Genomic DNA, 21,987 nt, shown 5'->3' with positions numbered 1-21,987 from the left:
GACTGTATCAGCTATTTCCCGGTTTGTAAATACCCAATGAAGCAACCAGCGTTGACCAAGCGCTAAATATCGCAGTTCTAATTGGTTGTGATTATTTGGAGGTCAATGGCGTGAACGGATGGTGGTATGCATAAAGAGGAGGGCGGGGAACATTTGGACCTCCAGCTGTTGGAAAACTACAATTCCCATCATGCCTGGACAGCCGACGGCTATCCAGGCATGATGGGAATTGTAGTTTTGCAACAGCTGGAGCGGCAAAGGTTCCTCACCCTGGTCTAGACTATGGGAGAATTCCTATTTATACCATTGCCGTAATGTAATACTCCAATACCGGTTTAAGTTACATAAACCAATGGTTGCCGCACAGTGGTTGGGTCGCGGTGAGCCAACTCCGTATTGTCAGCTCCTTAAACCCAAAAAGGTTTCTTGCATATTGTTTGTATACGTTGGCATGCATGCCCAGCTATCACCCCCGCACATACACACGAGAGTCTTGTAACTATTTATATAGGTTTTTCTTAATCCCATCTGGCTACTTCCTTTTTTCACTGGCCACATCTCCTTTTGAGAGCACGCTTCTGCTGTTTTTAGCATGATGTGGCTTATCTTGAATGCAGAATATGCGCATAAATTATACATGTATACAGGACCGAGAAAGAAAAAAAACAAAAAAAAAAACTAAGCACGAGTAAACCTGGCAATAGAGCTAAAATAAATGTTGCTGAATCTACTGATTTTGGTGGGATACCCTAATGTTTTTTTGAGGATGAGGGTCTTGAGTCTACTTCGATGGAAGATGCCAGGAAAACGTGAATGTTGGACTTAACCATAACCCTTGTTCCCTTCTCCATCTTGAAACGTGCATGGTTACGGTTGGGAGTCGGCCAAATACCTCTGAAATTGGCTTATCTCCCTCTAATATAAGATGCCTGATCCTTCTATACCCAATCATCATCTGTCGGAGAAGAGTCGGCATCTTCCCACACAGAGAAAACAGCCAATATTGGGGGTTCAGACAACTTAGCTCTTAAAGGAGTTGTTTGAAAAGGTCATACCCGTTCTGCTCCTCAGCGCTTATATCGTTTCCCTGTGATAATGGCAACTGGCGCCCGCCCTCCTCTCATCTTGGAAAGTTTTGTTCCGAAACAAGAAGACGGGAGCAAGTAAGCGCTTGGGAGCAGAATGGATAAAATTAGAGATGAGTGAATCTTGAACGCGTGGCATTTGAATACCGGTGGCTGAAGAAGTTGAATGCAGCCCAGGCTGCCTTAGGGCTTAAGACCGCGCAAGGTATGCCAAAGGAAGGTTGGCATCACCTTTAGAAGCTTGCAAAATTGTACATATCAACCCAAATATTTCAGAATATACCCACCCAACCATCTATGTAGTCAACTAGTAAAGGCCCTATTCCACAGGCCGACAGTGAGGAGCAAACGAACCATTAAGTCCAACCATTATAGGCTTTGGGTTATGACTCCTTTATTTCAGTGTCTTAACCCAAACCTTCATAGTCAGCAGAACATTTACTCGTAGTTCTTTCAAGGATCTCTGCCGTTACCACATACCTTCTAAACTTTAACACCGAGGATAGTCGTAGGGGGAACAATAATTTAGCTGAAACTATTTTATTCCACCTACGAGTATGCATTTCACCTCTTGATCCTGATCACTCCACCTCCAACAAGGTAAGCGAATAGTCAAGTGGTCTCCATACACCGTGTAATAAAATCGTCAAAATGGCCAACTGTCTAATATGCTTGGTTGCCTCCTGGGTCTTCCCCAAGTAGGATCAGGCGTGTTGAAATTTCGCCGACCACCCCCCCCCCCTGTTGGAATTGCCTTCAAAGCAATAAATCTGCAGCATATATATGTCACGCCAGGTTGTTTTTTATAGAACAGACTGTGCAAAATGTTCCATTACAAAACTAAGTTCCTCTCTTCGTGCGGTTTGCCACTGGTGTGATATGAGTCAGCTACCTGTACCTGGTTAAATCTTTCAACCTTGTCTACTGTAAGAAAACGTGCAAAGTGCCCCGGCTTCATCATCGCTCGCTCTCTGCTTCTCCATCCAACAAATTGCTGAATATGTAACCAATGCTAGAGCATTCCTGTATGTAGTGAGTGCTATTATAAAGTATAGAAAAATAGTAAAGTTTCAGACAACCAATAGGCTTGGAAAGTGACAAGAGATGGAGTGCTAAACTACAAAACCTGGCTTCACCTTTAGCAGTCAACCAATGGCTCCCAGTACTCAGATATCCCCAGGACTTGAGGTAGTGCAGAATAGTGGAACCAACCAGCAGTCGCAAAGGAAATTTCTACAAGTTTGTATCAATTTAAAAAAAAAATGACAATCCACCATTAGATGTCATTGGCTGAAGGGTGTAGAAGTTTGGCAGGGAGTAGTAGTGCTCCAGGATGGCTCAGATAAAAGAAAAATCTTATTAAATCTGTCACCGTTATTTACCATCAAGATGGGCAGTGCAAGAAAGAGGAAGATTTTTTTAAAAGGCGAGTATCTTGTGGAACTACTTTCGAATACTACATAACCAACACCTGCAGAGTAGCCTGTAGAAAATCTTTTCCCAAGTGGGAATTCTAGAGAACAGATACATGAATGATCAGGTCGAATAAGACTCCTTACTAGTGATAAGTGAACTGTCTGAACCCGTTGCATGCAGCCCTAGAACGGCCATTAAAACATAGCTACAGCCGTCACTCATCACTACTCCTTACATAAAACCAACCATAAAATTTAAAAGAAAGAAAAAAAAAGTGAAATAAATCCTGCCCTGAGCGCGGTGCATTCAGCATATATAATGTAACCACATGACTCTCTGAAGACGTAGACTGGCTGAACGCCACAGGGATTTTGCTTTTTAGGATTATCTAAGCTATCGCAGCATGTGAACTTTTAATATCACTCTCCCATTCTGCTATTTGAACTCTTGGCATTTTGGCTCTTAACCTATTTGTCTACTAAGCGGAAGAATATGAAGTCGGACAAAGGGAAATTTTTAAAAAGACAGAAAGTAAAAGTGTCGAGGGGGCCCCGCATTGACCCCGCATCAACTTTTACTTCTTGTTTTTTTTTCCCCAACTTTTTGCTGATGTTGCCCTTTAGGAACCCAACGTGTTCCTGACCAGGGTGATCAATCCCGTCTGACCAGGAAACCTAGAGCTGACGCTCATTGTACATGCTAGATCTATTGAAAGCCAATCATGTGATTTATAGTAATATACACAATAAACCAACAAGAATTATGTACATATTTTATGGTATTCTATATTATGCCATTGCACAACATAAAAGTATACAGATATGAATAATAAAAAGTCAAAAGTAGTCGAAGTTTTGAAGAATTAAAAAAAAAAAAAAAGTTTAAACTTTTGCACTACGTTTTACCAAATAAAATTTTTTTTATGCATGCGAACAGGCCTTAAAGGGGGTGTTCCAAGAGATATATCAAAAGCTTTTAATTGGGTCTGAGTTTCCACCACAAGCTAGAAGTTTTGCATCCAGTGTCCCACCTGTTGCTCCATAGGCTGAAACGGGGTACAGAGCCAAACCTATGGCAAATATGTTAGGTGCCACAAATACGTACAAAAAGCCTTGGGCAACTCTATAACTGCATAAACCCTATTTATTTCAACGGGTAACTGGTAGTGTAGAGGTCACCAGTGTTCCTGGATCAACTACGGTCAACTTTATATTGGTATATATATTATATTGGTATATCTTTTGGTGTGAACAAAGCTTATTACTTGTGAATCAGATACCCTTGGGAAAATATGAATGTCCTAACAGGTTAGCTAGACATTGGAAAGTATGCACATTCTGCCTCCAGAATCGCTCTACTAGTCAAGTATTTGGACCACTTTAGGGGGTAGGAGCTCAAGAACTATCTGTAGGTTTTGGATCCCAAGCAAAAAGTTCACAAAATCTACTAATTCAAGAAAAACACCCTACACAGTCCCAATCGTGAGTCACCTACTAAAGTCATACCGATACTTTATCACCTGTACTGCATCACAACATCTATGTTGGTAATAAGTGAAAAACATCACCATCAGCATTTAGGAAGACAGAATATGCTATTTGCAGAGATCCTCCTGTGGGTTACTGTCACACAGCTACACGTTACATACCATGAACAAGGTTCAGGGTGTAAATCGTATATAGTATGACTCAAAGGTCATAACGTTCTGACAACAAGCTCAAGGCCGGACGCCCAAACACGACTTCATTCCAAAACCATTACATAGGGCACATATAGCAATTCATGGATCTTAGTCAGTCCTAGAAATTCTTAAAGGTTTTGGTTCCTATTTTCTGGAAACTCAGTTCTGTCTGATTCTAGCAAGTCTCGGCTTTTTTCTAACCATCAGAGTTTCTTTCGTTCTGGTTGGATTTTCCAAAAGCTGACAAAGACTCAAGCAGATTGGCACTAACACACATAAAAAGTTAAGTCGTCCAAAGACGTTGATTTCGTCAAGACCAGCCAACAATCTTAAGAGCACAGAGGTGTGCCAAATCTTCCTCGAAAGATGAGAACTTTGGCCTCAATATTTGATAAGCCACCGCCGCAGATGCCTGATCAATGTACGGATGCATTGGAAGCTGGTGACATATCCATGCTGGCTCAGAATCTACATTTTGTAAAATGGAGAGAGGGGAGGCTAAGCTACTGCCAGACTCATCCAGTGGCAACTCGGTTCTCCGAGAACAAAAGGATTGGACAGATGAACTCAAACATGCCTGATCCTCTTCCCTTATCTGTCAGGGGAGATTCGGGAGGCCCCGTACACATTAGAAGACCATCAGGTTTGGCGGATAAATCTACTAAGTATGGGAATTTTTGGGACATCCCTGGGCACATCAGTTACTCGGCCTCAAAAAATATCATATTCAACTTATTTAATTAAATAAGTATAAAAATATAAATCAAAAAATATCATTCATAAACGTTAACAGTTCTAAGAACCCATCTAAGAAACACAACCCCCCCACCCCCAAAAAAGATCCTGAAAAACAGCCATGAATCAATACCGACGTGTAGGTAATATCACCTATATAGCTCTAAACATTTTATTGGTAAGACCGCAGTTATAACTAACCTCTTCTGCTTGAGGAGATCTTTCTTTACTCGACATGGTCAGCGGATCAACTGAATCCACTGACTTCTTCAGGACTTGAGAATGTCGCTCAGTATTTGCAGAGAAAATGAATGAGAACCACCCAACAAGGGGAAATCCACCTGTTCAAATAAGGGGAATTCTTGCTTACTATCCATTAACCTAACTTTCTACGTAGGACCTTGTCTTACCAGCCTATTAACTGCTCTTTCACTTAAAACATCCATGTTGCCATAAAAGCCTAGCTCAGAGCTGGTCAGATTCCGACGGTCTTTCGTAAAGCTCAGTTCCATTCATCGATTCTACTCATTGTATCTCACATGGTTGTTCAACAAATATCAATCACATAGAAGTCTTTATCAGATGCATGGCTTATTAAGAGAGAACAACATGTCTTCTCTTGTGTCCTCTTCCCATAACCTACATAAAGACCACTTTACATTGGATCCCGATAACTGGCCCATGTAAAACAAAAAAAATTATTGAAAGGTTGGAAGTGGTCTGTAGATAAGTATTAACCTCTTTGACCAACACTCCTATACAAAGTCATTACACGCATTTGTTTGTACGTCAGCAGAGTGATATGGGCCAATAATCACCCCATGCAATTGGGCCCAAACTTTTCATTAGGAATACATGCACATGGACGGGTAGAGTCGAGGACATTAGGGGTCTGGAAAATCTCACAGATCTGACCGTTCTCCCCACTTTTTCCAAACATAGTATTACTGGGATCAGTTCACCAAATCCACAGAATATAAAACCCTAATGGCTCAGTGAGTGGTGCATATTCTCCTACTCTCTCTCTTCTTTTTTTTTTGTGTCGGTGAAGCTGACTATTGTTCTTCTTGTAAAGTGTATTTCCCCCTCTGACCGGTTACTGTTAGGGTATGTCCACACTATGGAATCCCAGCGGATCACTCGCAGCCCGCATCTTCAGTGGTCAAATAGCCTTCATTCTACGGTTTGCCAGATTCTGCTGCCCACCAGAAGAATGAACTCGCTCATTCTTCGGGCAGATGGCGGAATCTGCCAAACCATAGAATGAAGCCTATGGGACCAGTGGAGAGGCGCGCGGCCGTGAGCTGCAGAATCTGCGAAGGGTGATTTGCTGGGATTCCGTTGTGTGGACATACCCTTACTGTCATATGTATTAGATGTTGTCTTGTCAATGTACCCAACTTCATGTGACTTCTGTAGGTGCATTGTGTTCTGTATATATAAAAAGTTTAATAAATTCAGAACCAAGTTTGCAAGTGCAGGAAGTGATTGGGAGAAAAAGCTGTTAACCATATAGGCATTCGGCATATCAAATGTGCATGGTCACGCTTACACCAGTGTGCACTTATCTACTGGCACTTGTTTTGCTTTGAGTAATTGATGGGGTAATCCAATCAATCATTGACAAAGAAGGTAGAGAAGATTCCACCCTTCATCTACTATGAGAACTAGGGACTCCATTACAGTTTAGCCAGTGTATCCCTCAAACAAATCACCTCTTATTTTGAAAGCCCCTGTTCAAGCTGCAGGTCATCCTCAGGCATGCTGATCACAAGAGATGGTCTCACTGTAAGCCCCCATGATCAGCTGTACAGAGATTGGGAGCTCCAGTAACAAATCTTTGAGCAGTGCCACAGGGCTTTGGATTCTTTCTACAGCGGTGGTCCAAGGCTATACACAGATATCAGATATCTAGATCTTCATTTATCTCCCTCAAAGCCGCACCTATAAGTATTGCGAAAATGGAAAAAAACACCAAAAAACAGCACAAAACAAAACCAAAAGGTATTTCTAAACAACATACGTTATTACTACACAACTAGAAAGTTGAAAAATAGGGGAATTTCCACTTCATCGATCGATGACGAATAAGACATATATGTAAGTTCATTACTTCTTGTAGCTTCTCAAGCAAAGTCCTTTTTTTGCTTTTCAGTATAATACGGCATGTCCTGGCAACTCTACAGATGGTGATGTCGGTTTAGCCCCCAACCCCCCACGGTGTTCTGTTGTACCTAATGGGCACAGTTCCCAGGGAAAGAAGGTTTAGTAATATTACCTGATGGTGCTTATTCTAATGGGGCATGTTTGCACAGTCATGATCTTCCCATAGAGAACGCACTGACGCTGTACATGTCTCAGCAGACACATTCAGACCATCCGAATAACGCATATAAAGAGGCTTAGAACAAGCTTTTATGGCTCGATAAAAAACACTTATTACTGGTTTAGACATGTTCGTTGTTGTTGTTGGTGGAGTCAAATGTTCTGCGTTTTGTAGCCAATTTACTATGGGACTTTTATCTGATCAAAGAATAGAGTGTTCATTATAATAATGTTATATAATATACTAAAATCTAGGCCCTGTAGAGATAATACATTAATAGGGTGTTCCAGCATGTTATTTACAAGTCACTTAACAATGCTAAACAGCCACTGAAATCCTGAATGTAAGGGTACCGCAATGGGTACCACACAAGCCCCCTGTGTCTGGGATCAGCTTCATGCCGGGTTATATAATAAATGTTTGTCCAACATCAAAACTGAAAGTTTATAGGCTTTGTACCTTGTTCTAGACTACTTTTGATAATGATATATACACTATCTTGTTGACATCAGCTGGAGCTCAATTGTCTTATTAAGAGCCAAAGGATTCTCATGTTTTGTGCTAGACTTTCAGGTCTGGGATCACTCAAAGGGTTTGTCCACTTTGGACAATTACTTTTTGTTTGTTGGTTGGGGTGGTGATGACACACAGGCTCCAGCTAGCAATTCAAGTCATGAGGTTTATTCCAAGAACTCAGACAGACAAAATGTCCATTCCACCAACTGTATATCGGTTTTGCAGTGGGTGTCAGAGGTGAGACCTAATGCGATCAGTAACATTTGACCTGTCAAAATCTTCGACAAATGACAGTAACACTTTAAAAATATCTAATGGGTTTCTAAATCAGGCAATCCCTTTAAAGTGTCCCTGTCAAAAAAAACTTTTGACAAGTCCTAGAGATGTGGGTATTCCGACCCCCACCAAACCTTAGACAGAGCCAGGAAGAGTGCTTGGCTAAGTGCTTTACTTACCGGCTCATTGTAATATCCATCTCCAAAGACTTACTAGTGTTGAGTGAACCTGTCAAACTGTTCGGGTTTGGCAACATTCCCCTAGGGTTGCCAGGAAAACATTGATACAGCCTACGGCTGAACCCATGTTTTTTAGGACTTCCTAGGGCAGCATCCAACTTCTGCAGCTGTAGAGAATCAAATGCAGAAAAAAAATGGAGAACGTTGCGGAGCCCAACACTTGACACCTCCGGGACAGTTTTCTTTTTAAAGAAGTCCGGCAAAATTTTTTATTAAAGTATTGTATTGCCCCTCAAAGGTTATACAATTTACCAATATACACTTATTATGGGAAACGCCTATAAAGTGCTTTTTTCCTTGCACTTACTACTGCATCAAGGCTTCACTTCCTGGATAACATGGTGATGTCACTTCCTGGAGCTGTGCGGGCTGTGGCTGCTGGAGAGGATGATGGCAGAGGGATGCTCAGTGTCCCTCCAGTGCCCTGTGTCCCCCTGCCATCATCCTCCCCAAAAGCCACAGCACGCACTGCTCAAGGAGTCGGGTCGTGACTAGAGAAGATCGAACCTCGAGCATGCTCAAGTCCGTCCGAACCTGATCATTCGGCATTTGATTAGCTGGGGCTGCTGAACTTGGATAAAGCTCTAAGGTTGTCCGGAAAACATGGATACAGCCAATGACAATATCCATGATTTCCACATAGCCTTAGGGCTTTATCCAAGTTCAGCAGCCCCCGCTAATCAAATGCCGAACGATCGGGATTGGACAGACTTGAGCATGCTCGAGGTTCGGTCATCTCTAGTCGTGATATCACCATTTTATCCAGGAAGTAAAGTCTTGATGCAGTAGTAAGTGCAAGGAAAAAAGTACTTTATAAGCATTTCCTGTAATAAGTAAATATTGGTAATTTGTATAACTTTTGGGGGGCAATACAACACTTTAACAAAAATTTTCGCCGGACCTTTCCTTTAAAAAATTATTTCAAGCCGGGGTGGGAAAACATAAAAAAGGTATATTCACATGTCTCAGAGCCTGCACAGCGCCGTGTCCTGCTCCAGGACCCCAGCCAGCTGTCTTCTCAGCTCCCTTCCGGGTACGTCACAACCCGGCTAACAGGAGTCACATGTCCTATTCACGTTTGACAAACAAAAAAGTATTACCTATGTGCAAATATATAATAGAACATTATCAGAAGTGAAAGAGGTACCACAATGGGCACTACGACAACCCTTTAAAGCAGTAGTTCCCCAAAAAAATTCTTTCAAATCAACTGGTGCCATAAAGTGCCAGAGATTTGTAATTTACTTCTATTAAGAAAACCTCAAGTTTACAGTATTTATCAGATGCTGTATGTCCTGCAGGAAGTGGTGTATTCTCTCCAGTCTGACAACAATGCTCTTTGCTGCCACCGCTGTCCATGTCAGGAACTGTCCAAAGCAGAAGCAAAATCTTCTCTCCAGATTGGAAAGAATACCACTTCCTGCAGGATATACAGCAGCTAAGAAGCTAAGACGACTTTTTAATAGAAGTAAATTACAAATCTCTGGTACTTTCTGTCACCAGTTGATTTGAAAGAAATGTTTTTTTTTTTGTGAACTAACCCTTTAAGAAGGCCATTCACTTAATTCTTCTGACACTGCCTATCGGGAAGTGGAGAACAATCCGATGTTTTTGCACCCCGCTGGCTTTTAATGGAGTTGTTCCTGTTACATTTCCTAAAAATAACATAATATTAAGGAACGGATCATACGAAAATTAAAGGAAAAATGGCTGCCAAATAAGCGATTCACTTTGATCCCTATACATGAGGTTATCAATACATTTAGTAAGATGCAAGGCAAAACAAAGGATCACAAACCACAACATAATGTCTCTAGTTATTCCGAAACCGCCTGACTCTCCGGCTCTACATAATCTGCTGATATTTCCTTATCTCGTAAACGCTGACTGCAGAAAAAGATTACAATCTCCCGGGCAGGAATTCAATTCGCAGTGTAAAGTCTGCTGTGAATTGCCAAATAAATATAAACCACGGGAATAGTCACAAGCGCTACATCAGATTTGTCGCTGCTCCTCTACAAAAGAACTCGTCCTAGTTCTTAAAGGGGTACTCAAACGATTTTTTTCTTTCAGATCAACTGGTTTCACAAAGTTATTTTGATTTGTAAATTACTTCTATTTAAAAAATCTCCAGTCTTCCATCTGCTGTATGTCCTGCAGGAAGTGGTGTATTCTTTCCAGTCTGACACAGTGCTCTCTGCTGCCACCTCTGTCCATGTCAGGAACTGTCCAGGGCAGGAGAGGTTTTCTCTGGAGATTTTCTATTGCTCTGGACAGTTCCTGTCATGGACAAAGGGGGCAGCAGAGAGCACTGTGTCAGACTGGAGAGAATACACCACTTTGTTCAGGACATACAGCAGCTGATAAGTACTGAAAGATTTTTTTAAAAATAGAAATAAATTACAAATCAATAGAATTTTCTGAATTCAGTTGATTTTAAAAGGAAAATATTTCCCCTTTAATATGCATGTGAAGCCATTTTTGGGGGGCTACAGCCAAGTGAGTGCAAATGGCCAATCTAAAAGGAGTATAAAGTAGTCCCAGCTTCCAGTATACAGCCTACCTACCTTTATGTAGATCTTCATCCTTAGTGAGTACATGACACAGGTCAAGTAAGGTTCTCAATGTGCGCTGGTGGCACAGCCATGATTGATGGGTTTGGATGGTGCCTGGTTTGGGTATTTACATGGCAGTATATGTCACCACTTGCAGAGCGTTTGATATCGTTCTCTTCCTGCGCATACATTACAGTGTTCTCACAGAACTGCTTTATCATCTGAGCTGTGGTTTATACAAACTCAATGCAAATTATTAATCGACCTAAATGGCTTTGAGAGGGCGTAAGCACAGATCACATTCAGGTTAATGGAGGATACAGCCTACATTATGCAGTACAGTGCACAGGTGGGGAGGGTGGGCAATTTTAACTTCTTAAAAGGATTTTATTACCAAAACCACTTCCACACAGCACCACCCATGTGGGTTGTGTCTGGTATTGCAGCTCATCCCCAAACACAACCACAGCTATTGGGATTGGAGATCCACCATGGACAACCCCTTTAATAGGTGCCACACCAGATAGATAGTGATCGACTATTTGTCCCACTAGGACTTGTTTGGTGAAAAAGGTGCGGGGTGGTGTAAAAAGAAGTAACATAAGGGATACTACCTGTCTCATTCATCGTCATTAGTGTTGAGTAGACTTGCCAAACCATTTGGGTTGCCGAACCCCAATAGTTTGTCAAGTCTGCTCAACAATAATGACAATGAATGAGACCTGTAGTATCCCTTATGTTAGTAGTTGGCACCTATTAAAGGGGTTGTCTATGGTGGATCTCCAATCCCAATAGCTGTGGTTGTGTTTGGGGATGAGCTGCAATACCAGACACAACCCACATGGGTGGCGCTGTGTGGAAGTGGTTTTGGTCAACACTAATCATAATTTCTATTCAAACAGTGCTCGGGTACCCACTGTTCTCACTTTCTGGTGATGTCTTGACACACTCGAGATATGTGCTCTGCAAGTTATTGGTTGAGGTGGGTCCCCTCTGCAGAAAATGATTGGCAATTTCTCAGTGTCCAGATGGAGCCAAGAAGCATTGAGCAAGGCTGGGTTCACACTACATTTTTGCAATCCGTTTTCTTCATCCATTGTTTACAAAAAACAGATGCATTTGTGAGCATCCGTTTTTCCATTGACTTCTATTGTAAAAAAAAAAAAACGGATCAAAACGGGTCCGTTTTTTTAATGGACACAAAAGTAGGGTCACCTACGTTTTTGTGTACGTTAAAAAAACTGATCCGTTTTTTTTTTCACAATGAAAGTCAATGGAAAAACGGATCAAAACGGATGCCCACAAATGCATGTTTTTTGTAAAAAATGGATGAAAAAAAAAAACGGATTGCAAAAATGCAGTGTGAACCCAGCCTTATGGGGAAAGAGGCACTGTCACAACAGCGACAGCTGTAGACTGGGCAGGTGGGTATCCTCTTTTTCCTCTCTTTAAAAAAAAAAAAAACAACAAAACTTTAGACCTGTCATAAAAACAGGTAAAAAGTTTTGATCCCTAGAACAAGGTGAGAAAAGTAAGAGGTAACAAACCATGAAAGCAAGATCGTCTCGGTCGCAAGCACATAGAGTGGGGAGAGAAGTGCTCAGCCACACTTCTCTCCCTGTCGCTTCTAATGATCGTTCAGGGTCTGAACACTTGACCCCCGACCCCAACTCGATACCAACCAATCAAGACATTTTTCATTTGACTTTAAAAAAAATGCATCCCTTTTTAAGCGCTGCCATAAAACCTGTTTAAGGTTTCCCAATTGCACCAGGGATAATTGTCCTTGCCATCACAAACATTTCAACTGGCACCACTATGGAAATCCCAAAGATGCTCTATTGGATTGAGATCTGGTGACTGTGGAGGCCATTGGAGTACAGTGAACTCATTGTCATGTTCAAGAAACCAGTCTGAGATGATTCTAGCTTTATGACATGGCGCATTATCCTGCTGAGAGTAGCCATCAGATGTTGGGTACATTGTGGTCATAAAGGGATGGACATGGTCAGCAATAATACTCAGGTAGGCTGTGGCGTTGCAACGATGCTCAATTGGTACCAAGGGGCCCAAAGAGTGCCAAGAAAATATTCCCCACACCATGACACCACCACCACCAGCCTGAACCGTTGATACAAGGCAGGATGGATCCATGCTTTCATGTTGTTGACGCCAAATTCTGACCCTACCATCCGAATGTCGCAGCAGAAATCGAGACTCATCAGACCAGGCAACGTTTTTCCAATCTTCTACTGTCCAATTTCGATGAGCTTGTGCAAATTGTAGCCTCAGTTTCCTGTTCTTAGCTGAAAGGAGTGGCACCCGGTGTGGTCTTCTGCTGCTGTAGCCCATCTGCCTCAAAGTTGGAGGTACTGTGCGTTCAGAGAGGCTCTTCTGCCTACCTTGGTTGTAACGGTTGGCTATTTGAGTCAATGTTGCCTTTCTATCAGCTCGAACCAGTCTGCCCATTCTCCTCTGACCTCTGGCATCAACAAGGCATTTCCGCCCACAGAACTGCCGCTCACTGGATGTTTTTTCTTTTTCGGACCATTCTCTGTAAACCCTAGAGATGGTTGTGCGTGAAAATCCCAGTAGATCAGAAGTTTTTGAAATACTCAGACCAGCCCTTCTGGCACCAACAACCATGCCACGTTCAAAGGCACTCAAATCACCTTTCTTCCCCATACTGATGCTCGGTTTGAACTGCAGGAGATTGTCTTGACCATGTCTACATGCCTAAATGCATTGAGTTGCCGCCATGTGATTGGCTGATTAGAAATTAAGTGGTAAAGCGCAGTTGGACAGGTGTACCAAATAAAGTGGCCGGTGAGTGTGTGTATATATATATATATATATATATGGGGGGGGGGGGGGGAATTCACAAAAATTATTATCCATAGAATGCTAGTGTAAAATAGTATAACAAAAACAAGACTCCAAATTCCAGCATAGGCTTCTGTTTTCTTATAACGACTTGGTCGTAATATGAAGGGGAGAGGGGGAACGGTGAGGGGTAATGTTTTTGTTTCGGGATAAGATTGTTTACAAAACATTTGTATCCTTCCATGATACCCAGCCCGAGCGTGAACTCTGTACAGTGACCCAGCTATTTCCAGAAGGGTTGAAAGTCCTGTGCCCCGAGCAGGCGAGCAGATGTCGGTGGAAGATTCCTGGCAGGCGGCGGTGTGTGTTTCTGTGCACGTAGAGTATATAGCGTGTCACTGGGATACGGCTGTTTTTCTTCCTACCATGTATGTATCAATGTGTATGAAGCAGATAACCCCTCTTCTTCGCTTTTACAATCTCTTCTGGCTGTTTCTTTTTTTTGCTGAGCGTGCAGAAACCGCAGATAGACAGCAGATCCTTCTATCGCGGTGTTATGACTCACACGCCGGGTCAGTAATCACTTTGTTGAACTTTGTACACTTCTGCTTTGCTGAATCGAGTTTTTAGCTCCCAGTTAGTCTATGCATCCATATGTGCCTATAGGCCGTGTTCTATATAAATGTGAATTCTTGGAAATTAAAATCTTCTATACGAGTTTTTATACGAGTACAGTAACCCCACTAGACCTAATTTTGTTAACAAAGTCACCTGCCGGGGTGTCTCGCTGCGGGGATCCCTAGCGATCTGCTCTGTCTGACAAATGTACGTTTCCCTGCAGCACCTCAACAGGTGAAATTAAGTATTACACAGGAACCATTGAAATTAATTGTTTGGGTCCTCCAGCATGAAAGACACTCTCTACAGCTGTTCTCTTCTTTAGATGGTAGATGTCCCTATTGGCTTTTCTGTTTATTTTTGTGTATTTTAGATCATTGTCGCCAACTACAAAACTCTTAAGGGAACTGTGGTAATTTCTCAAACATTTTACTATACTACTAACGCCTCTCATCATAATCTATTGTGGAGTAAGGGGAAACCCAATAAAGTTAGGGGACAATACTGATAATCCACACATACAAATGTTGTAACATTTAGGACTTCCTCTTTTGGCAAATAAAAAAAAAAAACACTTATTTTTCTGGAGAATCCTTTTTACACTGATTAGAGCCAGATATTAAACGTCTCTTTTTCTAATCAGTTTCTATTTTCTGATTGTATTTTTTTAAGTAAATTATTATGGTGGCTTGCCTCAGTTGTTTTAACAGCATTTAGTGATATGCTTTACAGCAAGCCCCATGGACACAACAAACATCCCCAGACACAATTCTGTGTATGGGACAGGTTTGTAAGCATGCTCTGTGACCTGTGCAGGGGTCACTTTACGGTGGTATTGGAGGATTAAAGGGTTTGGACAGGTGCCGACCTCCTAACAACTTCTATGTACTAATGTCGCCTTTTGCTGTGATTTCGTGACAATTGCTGGAATGTTCTTGCGACTCAAAACAACTTTGATACTAAGCTGCGCCTGACTGCCATTTTAGTGTGACATATCACAGTGGGGCAACTACGAAAGTCCAACAGAAAATAATTTAAATGCAAAAATAATCGCTATTCATTTCTGACTGGTAGGTGTCCAAAGGGCAGAGAGAACAAAGGAGTTGCGGTCCTTGTTTTTTTAGTCCAACAGTACGCTTCTGCCTCAAAAATTTTAGCAGGATTAAAAAGGCAGTGCCCCGAAATTTTTTTTTAATTTTTTTTAAAGAAATCAACAGAGGTTGTGATTGCCAGTTTTGCAATATACCCAGTTATGATTTCTATCAATGTTATACTGTACATACGGCCAAACTTTGGTCCATGCTCCCTTCGTGCCGATATTTCGTCTCTTGTTTTGAACAAAGAAAAGACCAAACACAGGAAATCCCAATCCTCTAAGCACTGACAGACATGGCTTGGTATTGATTGACAGCCATTCCTAACTGTGTACGGGCCATGATAAGGGACCTATTACACGGGCCGACAATGGCCTGATCATTTTAGTAAACAAGCTCATTTACTGGACCTATTAGACGGCCTAATAATCGGGCAGTAAGGGCCGCATGGACATCGGTATTACACATAGCGATACACGGTCGGCGCCCAACGTTTTTAGGCCTGTGATCATTGTCATGGGCTGATCGTTGTCTCTATTACACAGAGCGATGATCGGCCCGATTCGGCCTTTTATCGCTTCATGTAATAGGGCCCTAAGTGTTCACTATGCATGTGTGCAGCTGCTGACCGTCCACAATCAGTAGAAGAGGGTGCTAGCATTGTATGGTCAGTTCTCCTGTAACAGAGCACCCAAACCTCTGTAACTACACAGTGACGTTATTCTGCCTGAATTACTATATAACAAAGAGCATTGTCTACTGGGAATCTGCAGAACTGATAGTAGAATTAGCAAAAAATTCATATAAATAGCCGAAGTTAATTGAACTCAGCTGATATACAACCTGCATGATGAACAGGGGTCTTTCCTTGCGTGAGCGCACAAAGGACAGGGACTTCCTGTGTTCAGTCTCTTTTTTTAAACAGTTAATATCAGCACAAAGGGCCGTATGTATAATGTTGATTTAAACATGAAAAACTAGAGTATAAAAAAAACCTAGGAGGAGATTTATCAAACATGGTGTAAAGTGAAACTAGCTCATTTGCCCCTAGCAACCAATCAGATTCCACCTTTCATTCCTCGCAGACTCTTTGGAAAATGAAAGGTGGAATCTGATTGGTTGCTAGGGGCAACTGAGCCAGTTTCTTTTTACACCACGTTTGATAAATCTCCCTAATGGTGTAAAGTGAGACTGGCTCAGTTGCCCCTAGCAACCAGATTCCACCTTTCATTCCTCACAGACTCTTTGGAAAATGAAAGGTGGAATCTGATTGGTTGCTAGGGGCAACTGGGCCAGTTTCACTTTACACCATGTTTGATAAATCTCCGCCTAGAGTATATTGCAAAACGGCTTGCGACCACAATTTTCTCTCTCGCAACACTGCCTTGTTAGAGTTGCTGTCTAGCACCAGTTATAACAGTACCATTGTGGGGCACGCAGACCTGGTGTCGAGTCCCTTTTCCCCGAACATACAGAAGTGATGATTTAGCTGTACAAAACAATAAAATCAGATACAGACGGGGGGTTTACTGTGCAATAACGGCAGGGAATCTTGTTACGGCTTATTGCATAGTAAGCACAACCTGACACCGGCGGCACATAACATGATGTTAAACCCAAAGTGCAGCCGGGACTATTCAATTACAATTTTATTTTTTTTCGGAGGGGCAAGCAAAACTATGAAAGCTATGTAAGGGGGGGGGGGGGGGGGGGGGGGAGAGACCACGTAGTGACCTCCGCTAAACAATTATTCATGCAATCAAAATTGGATTTTAACAGGCAGCTGCAGGAACTGTGAACAGGCATGATGGGAATTGTAGTTTTGCAACAGCTGGAGTACAGAAGGTTCCCCATCTCTGCACTACAACCACCATCATGTTCAATCTAGCCACTTATAATGGGTTACCCCCATTATATATGTAACTGCAATACCGCAAAAGGAGGCGATCATGGCAACACCTTCCGCCACCCGAGATGGTATTGGTTTGGAAAGGTCAGACCCCCACTGCTCAGTATGTTATATGCTAGCACAATGCTCAGATATTGCTAAATCAAGAAGCATCACTGTGCCACCCACTTGCCACTTTGTTATATTGCTAAGCAACGGACGGAGTATATTCAGGATGCTGCTGAGTAAACACGAGAGGGAACAAGAACGGGGATTCAGAAGAGAGTAGGAGGATTCGGCATAGACAGGTCTTATGTGTTAGGTGGATCCCCTGAATGCAAAACTATCTGCTGAGATCCCCAGTGATGAGTGCAGAATCCTAACTGAAAGGGTCTCATTTCTCCACAGCGCCACCGCAGGGGAAATAAAGCATTACACTGTGCCCATTCACATCAACAGGCTGTGGGTATAATACATGGCATGATCTCAAGAAAGAGAGGCGCACTCTGTAACCAGTCTCCATGGGATGAGTATACTGACGGAGTCACTGTGTACACACAATATCTATCCTGTATTTATACTCCAGAGCTGCACTCACTATTCTGCTGGTAAGGTCACTGTGTACATACATTACATTACTGATCCTGTACTGATCCTCAGTTAAATCCTGTATTACACCCCAGAGCTGCACTCACAATTCTGCTGGTGGGATCACTGTGTACATACACTACTGATCCTAAGTTACATCCTGTATTATACTCTGGAGCTGCACTGTGTACATACATTATTGATCCTGAGTTACATCCTGTATTATACTCCAGAGCTGCATGCACTATTCTGCTGGTGAGATCACTGTGTACATACATTACATTACTTATGGTGGTATTACACGTGCCGATGGGGACCCGATAATACCTGTAAACAAGCAACGATTTGCTAGATCGGCGCTCGTTTACTGGGCCTATTACACAGCCCGATAATCGTTTAACAAGGGCTGCAAGGACATCGTTAACGATGTCCTTGCAGCCCTTGTTTGAACCATATACTTTACCTATCCACGTTGCAGGGCTGCTGGGGCCGGCTTCTTCTCAGAGTCCCGCATGCTCTAGCTTCAGAGTGGCCCGTCAGCTGACAGGCCACTCAGCCAATCAAAGGCCGGTTATAGGTTCTAACATACTGTATATCAACGGTCAGCCGATGACAACGACTGATCGTTGTATTTATTACACGGAGCGATAATCGGCCAAATCGGGCCGGATTGGCCAATTATTGCTCCGTGTAATAGTGCCCTTATCACAAACGGTATTATACTCCAGAGCTGCACTCAATATTCTGCTGGTCGGGTCACTGTGTACATACACTACATTACTGATCCTGAGTTACATCCTGTATTATACTTCAGAGCTGAACGCACTATTCTGCTGGTGGGGGTCACTGTGTACATACATTAAATTACTGATCCTGAGTTACATCCTGTTATATACGCTAGAGCTGCACTCGCTATTCTGCTGGTGGGATCACTGTGTACATACATTACATTACTGATCCTGAGTTACATCCTGTTATATACGCTAGAGCTGCACTCGCTATTCTGCTGGTGGGGTCACTGTGTACATACATTACATTACTTATCCTGTACTGATCCTGAGTTACATCCTGTATTATACTCCAGAGCTGCACTCACTATTCTGCTGGTGGGGTCACTGTGTACATACATTACATTACTGATCCTGTACTGATCCTGAGTTACATCCTGTATTATAATCCAGAGCTGCACCCGCTATTCTGCTGGTGGGGTCACTGTGTACATACTTTACTTATCTTGACAATGTTCAGAATAGGGTTTTTTTTTTTTTTTTTTTTTTTCAGAAACAGCGCCACTCTATAGACTGTGTCTGGTACTGCACCTCAAATGTACGGACAGAAGATACAGCTGGAGAAAAACAGAAAGTTGGCTAAAACCACAGAAGCCATCGCCAATAATGCCTGCCTGATAGGATGGTAACCATTCTTCTGAGAAGATGGGGGTTGTCTTAGTCGGCTGCATTGCCTGGTTGTTGATTATTTATCCATCAGTAGAGGATTCCCCGTTGGATGCCTCCTGTACCCCGGGTGATGCCAGGCTTTCCAGGACTGTAATAAGGGAAGCAGAGGCTGTGTTTATTGTCCTAGCCATCACTGCGCCCAGACCCGTTCTTGGAATCAATAACCGTAATCTATTAACTGGCATATATCACCCTGCACATGTTTTCATCATATCATCAGACGAAACCAGCTGGCAGCCGACCATATCCTCGTCTTACCACAACCCACACATCATATCATTGTATTCTCTGCCATAAAGTGAATGTTCTATATAAATTTATACAAAATGCATCCCGAGTTATATCCTGTATTATACTCCAGAGCTGCACTCACTATTCTGCTAGTGGGGTCACCATGTACATACATTACTGATCCTGAGTTACATCCTGTATTATACTCCAGAGCTGCACTCACTATTCTGCTGGTGGGGTCACCGTGTACATACAATACTTATCCTGTACTGATCCTGAGTTACATCCTGTGTTATACTCCAGAGCTGCACTCACTATTCTGCTGGTGGATTCTTAGCTTATACTGCTTAGTACTACTCTATAAAATAATGTCCTTCATGCTGCTTTTCAGAGTCTCAATAGAGATAGGCAGGAGCAGGATAACCTCTGCTGCAGCTTCTGAAAGTGTGCTATTGATGTGGGCTCTATATTTTCCTCCAGGATGCTGCCTTTGAGGGTGTGCTATAGATATATGCTCTATAATGCTCTCCATGCTGCTGCCTCTGAAGGCATGGTATGGATGTGTACTCTAAAACGTACTCCATGCTGTTTCTCCTTCTGAGGGTGTACTATAGATGTGTTCTTTATAATATCTTCCATCCTGCTGCTTCTTAGGATGTGCTATAGATGTGTTCTCTGTAATGTCCTCCAGAATGCTGCCTCTGAGGGTGTGCTATAGATATGTGTTCTACATTGTCCTCCAGGATGCTGCTGCATCTGAGTGTGTGCTATAGATGTGAGCTCTATATTGTCCTGCAGGCAGCTGTCTCTGAGGGTGTGCAATAGATAAGTGCTCTATAATGTCCTCCAGGATGCTGTTGCATCTGAGGGTGTGCATTAGATGTGTGCTCTATAATGTCCTCCAGGATGCTGCCTCTGAGGGTGTGCTATAGATATGTGCTCTATAATGTCCTCCAGGATGCTGCCTCTGAGGGTGTGCTATAGATATGTGCTCTATAATGTCCTCCAGGATGCTGCCTCTGAGGGTGTGCTATAGATATGAGCTCTATATTGTCCTCCAGGATGCTGCCTCTGAGGGTGTGCTATAGATATGTGCTCTATAATGTCCTCCAGGATGCTGCCTCTGAGGGTGTGCTATAGATATGTGCTCTACATTGTCCTCCAGGATGCTGTTGCATCTGAGGGTGTGCTATAGATGTGAGCTCTATATTGTCCTGCAGGATGCTGCCTCTAAGGTTGTGCTCTATAATGTCCTCCAGAATACTACCTCTAAGGGTGTGCTATAGCAATATAGGAAGCTAGATCCCCTCCTCTGTGTGTGCAGAATATGAGGGCCAACATAGAAACTAAACTGCAGAGGGGAAAACTGGTGATAAATGCCATATAAAAGATATAGAGAATTCCCACAATCAGGCGGCATCTGACATTGTTCTTGTTATTTATTGACAAGGGATATTCTGCAAGGCAGTGGGGTCAGAGGTCAGAGAAGAACGCCCCCATCTGATAAATGACAAATGGTTGCGGTTATCAGTCCCCCATCAGTCGTCAGTCAGCTGCAGTCTCTGGGATTGACTGGTAAATACCACAAGTAACTGGCCAGGGTTTTTTTTTTGTACAGTCCATTTACTGTACACAGCTCTATCATGTATGATATATCAGCCGTGTCAGCAGAATATGACTTCTGGTATTATAAAAACACAGGAGGCCGCGAGGGGAGCGACCGATACAACACTTATCTGTACTGCACCCTCTCTTATGCAAGAGACAGCAAGCACTGACCTCAGCGAGACTGTGCGAGGAGACAGAGGCGCCAGCAGGGTTACTGCTCCACAGAGGGTTAAAGCAGAGGTCTGCAGCAAGCTGATGTGAGACTACAACTCCCAGCATGGCCTGCCCGACCATTAATAAAAATCACAGCTTTAAAAATAGATTACATTACTTGTTGCCTACTGATTCTGAGTTACATCCTGTATTATACCCCAGAGCTGCACTCACTATTCTGCTGGTGGGGTCACTGTGTACATACATTACTAATCCCGAGTTATATCCTATATTATACCCCAGAGCTGCACTCACTATTCTGCTTGTGGGGTCACTGTGTACACAAATTACTTATCCTGTACTGATTCTGAGTTACATCCTATATTATACTCCAGAGCTGCACTCATTATTTTGCTGGTAGGGTCACTGTGTACATACACTACATTACTTATCCTGTACTGATCCTGAGTTACATCCTGTATTATACTCCAGAGCTGCACCCGCTATTCTGCTGGTGGTATTACTATGTACATACATTACTTATCCTGTACTAATCCTGAGTTACATCCTGTATTATACCCCAGAGCTGCCCTCACTATTCTGCTGGTGGTATTACTATGTACATACATTACTTATCCTGAGTTACATCCTGGCAGCTGTCAGTGCATGCTGGGATCAGTAGTCCTTCTAGCGCCCCC

General features: G+C 42.6%; 1 protein-coding gene and 1 long non-coding RNA gene across 3 annotated transcripts in view; one reads left to right on the top strand and one right to left on the bottom strand.

Moving 5' to 3' along the window:
• SESN3 (sestrin 3) overlaps positions 1–21,987 on the bottom strand; it is a 67,258-nt gene that overhangs the window by 33,450 nt on the left and 11,821 nt on the right. The gene's annotated exons all lie outside the window — the stretch shown is intronic.
• Positions 13,967–19,596, top strand: LOC138792336 (uncharacterized). The gene is made up of 3 exons (XR_011363124.1): positions 13,967–14,080; positions 17,661–17,860; positions 19,122–19,596. It is a non-coding gene; the product is annotated as an uncharacterized lncRNA (long non-coding RNA).

This window comes from Dendropsophus ebraccatus, chromosome 5 (assembly GCF_027789765.1).
Source record: "Dendropsophus ebraccatus isolate aDenEbr1 chromosome 5, aDenEbr1.pat, whole genome shotgun sequence".
In the NCBI taxonomy this organism is placed as follows: Eukaryota; Metazoa; Chordata; class Amphibia; order Anura; family Hylidae; genus Dendropsophus; species Dendropsophus ebraccatus.
Note: the sequence above shows the minus strand (reverse complement) of the source record. Positions and strands in the feature narration are given on the sequence as shown.